The sequence below is a fragment of the Camelus ferus genome, chromosome 2 (genome assembly GCF_009834535.1).
Source record: "Camelus ferus isolate YT-003-E chromosome 2, BCGSAC_Cfer_1.0, whole genome shotgun sequence".
NCBI classification, from domain to species: domain Eukaryota; kingdom Metazoa; phylum Chordata; class Mammalia; order Artiodactyla; family Camelidae; genus Camelus; species Camelus ferus.
In genome coordinates this window covers 118,936,100-118,939,183 of record NC_045697.1, presented here as the reverse complement: position 1 = coordinate 118,939,183, position 3,084 = coordinate 118,936,100, and the positions used below count along the sequence as shown (strand labels likewise).

General features: G+C 48.7%; 1 pseudogene; it reads right to left on the bottom strand.

The window, feature by feature from the left end:
* Nucleotides 1-1,301: 1,301 nt before the first annotated feature.
* On the bottom strand, nt 1,302-2,682 carry LOC102514105 (annotated as a pseudogene).
* Nucleotides 2,683-3,084: the final 402 nt, after the last annotated feature.

Genomic DNA, 3,084 nt, shown 5'->3' with positions numbered 1-3,084 from the left:
CTCTTGAGTCCAGATGTTTGATTTCATAGTATCTTTTTTTTTAAATCAATCTTTGATTGGGGCAAGATATTTACTGTATCATATTTTTGTGGGAACATTTTAATAGCTTGTATGTATGTGTGTATATATAAATATATGTAAACATATTAGTATTAAATGAAATCCAAGGTATTTTTCTAGTATAAAAAGAAAAGTACTTTTTTGTCACTAAATTTTACGAGTTCTTGTCCTAGTTTAGCATGACTAGATTTTTTTTCAAATCTTAATCATGCTCTAAGGAGCTTAAAAGCACTTACTTCCACTTAATCCCCTCAGTTCACTGTTGGGATCTAAATTTTTGCCTTACTGATGTCACTAACAGAGGGGTACAGAATGTTATAGCTGAAAAAAATAAAAGATTTTAGAGCTAATATGATCCAATCATCATATTTATAAATGAAAGTATTGGGTTCATAAAAGTCAGAGCTTATTTATTAGAAAGAAAAGAGAAGAGAGACATAACAACACAAACCAACCTCACTCCTTGGCAGAGACATCGGCGTTCCCACTTGGCATCCCATCCATTGTACTGCTTTAGCTATTCAGATTTTAAATACACCTGGACTGTATCCTGTGGCTCTAATTATAACTCAGTCTGGGATGGAAACTGAGCATCACTACCATGTTTTTATAAGGACATTCTGACAAGCTGTTTTAATAATACACAGCATTATGCACCTGGAAATTCATGATGAAGAGCTGTCAGCCCTCTGGGAAGATGGTTCACTGAGCTGAGTGGAGGCTGAGAGGTCTGGAGGATGAAAACAGAACTCTCTGCCCTTTAAGAGAAACTTGCTGTTTTAAGCTGCTAAAGGCTGGTCAGAAAGAAGCAAGAAACTTCTAGATATAAGCTACCCTCAACTCTTATTTATATCTCCAATGCTTGGAGAGTTACATTATGCAATCAAATAAAACTTATTACTGATGGCTTTTTAAAACTCTTCATGAAAGTCAAGCATTGATATCTTAGAAAACCTTATTCACTAGTCTTCAAAATGCCTAAAGCTGAACTCCTAATTAAGCCTTTCGGTTATCATCTGAGATACGCTTTTGCAATTTCCTTCAGCGTGCACCAAAGTCATATAGAAAATATTTTTAGAAACAGTAAAAATACTGAATGTAAGAATTAAAAACAGGTGAGCAATTGATTTGCAGTTCTTTTACTTAAATTGGCAATAACTTAACATTTTGTAAATTACAGAAATAATGTTACAGATCCACTAATATGTCATTTATAAAGAAATTTGTGCAAGGGGGTCTAATTATAGAAAACTGAATACATATCCACTTGATTTATTTTTGCACCCAAGGAGGTCCAGGTTGAAAGGTGAACTGGTTTTCACTCTAAACAGGACCAGGGCAGGGAGCTGGAGAGGCCACTCCTGAACCCCACCATGACTCTCAGCAGACTTCCCGCCCACAGGCCAGGCCTCTTCTCACCCAAGGGCCTGCCTGTGCTGGGGGTGCCTGGGGCCCTTGGGGTGAGTGGGCCCACCCTCCCAAGTCACCAGCACCTGGGTGCCCACCTTCCCACTGACCAGCAGTGACATGGCACTCTCCACATGGCCTATGGCCGCCAGGGCCACCACTGCCTGCTCTGTGGGGAAGCCGTGCGCTCCAGCTGCTGCAGCCGCGGAGAGGAGACGGAGGACCTGGGCAGCTAAAGCGGGCTCTCGGGACCCTGGGCTGGTCCCTCGAGGAGCGCAGCCTGGATCCCTTCCTGCAGCATCTGCGCGTCCAGCAGGATGGGTGACAGGCACCTCAGCCAGGCCGCCTGGGGTGGGAAGGAGTTGGAGTGGCCAGCACCCTGCACAGGACACCCTCCTGCAGTGTCCGCAGCCACCACTCGGAGAGCTCCAACCACCGGAAGGCCCCAGCTGCATAAGCCAGGCCAGCAAGGAGGCCACAGAAGAGCTGCAGGAAAGGTGGCTCAGGGCTGAGAAGTGGTGTCAGGGTGAGCAGCGGCCATGGCAGGAGCCAAGGTGGCCGTGTCCCCCAGGGCCGTCTAGGGTGGTAACCCTGCCCCACCAGCAGGGCCAGGTGGACAGGCATGTATCCACAGCCACCAGCTGCACTGGACACCCAGAGGCCTACCAGCAGCATAGCCATCACCCTAGAGGCCAGGGTGAGCGGGGCGGAGGTGTGCAGGAATCTCAGTGTGCCCAGGTGGCATTCTTGCTGCCAGCCCAGCGTGGGCAGGAGCAGCGGGCTCAGGAGCAGGCCGGGTAGGGCCGTGTGGCCCAGCACGTGTGTCAGCAGCCGGTGAGCCCGCCAAGGGTCCAGTAGCAGCTCTGGGGCCAGGACCAGGCTGGGACCAGCCCCCAGCAACCAGAGGCTGCTCGTTAGCAGCATCAGGATGGAGGAAGCAAGAGGTAGCGCCAGGAACAGCAGGCCCTGGGGCCTCGGGCATGCAGGGCTTGGCTGAAGGTAGTCAGAGGTGGTCTTGGGGCTGTGTGCTTATTAGGAAGCTAGTCAGAGGTGGTCTTGGGGCTGTGTGCTTATTAGGAAGCAGGGAGGACAGAATGGAAAAATAAGGACGAGAAAGACTTTTCTGGGTGGTGGAGACAGTGGAGGTGCCAGAGTGTGGGAGGGACTCAGCGTTGTGACTGTGTACCCAAATTCTTTGGGCCTCAGCTTCCCCATTGCCGCATGCACCCTCCGCCCCTAGAAGGCCGGGTGGGGACTCCAGCTGGGAGTCGGTACTCTAGCTGCCTGCCGGGGGCCTGAGCACTCCGAGCTCATTCTGCTCACACTCAGGCGTGCCACCCCCTCCTCTGCAGACAGTTGTTCTAAGCCCGGGTCCCTTCCCCGCTATCCACTTTAAATTTAAAACATGTTCAAATAACAAAGACTGTTATTGTTATTGTTGTGGTTAGGAAATGCAGCTTAAAAATAATAATTGATTTCCTTCTCATATTCATTCCTGAGTAATAACTGAGAAATTCCCTACACACGGGGATGTAAATCTTCCCCCTTGAGTGTGCTAAGCTGCATCTACCACAAGCTCTCTGGGCCAGGGGCTGAATAAACCACTTTAGCTCCGTG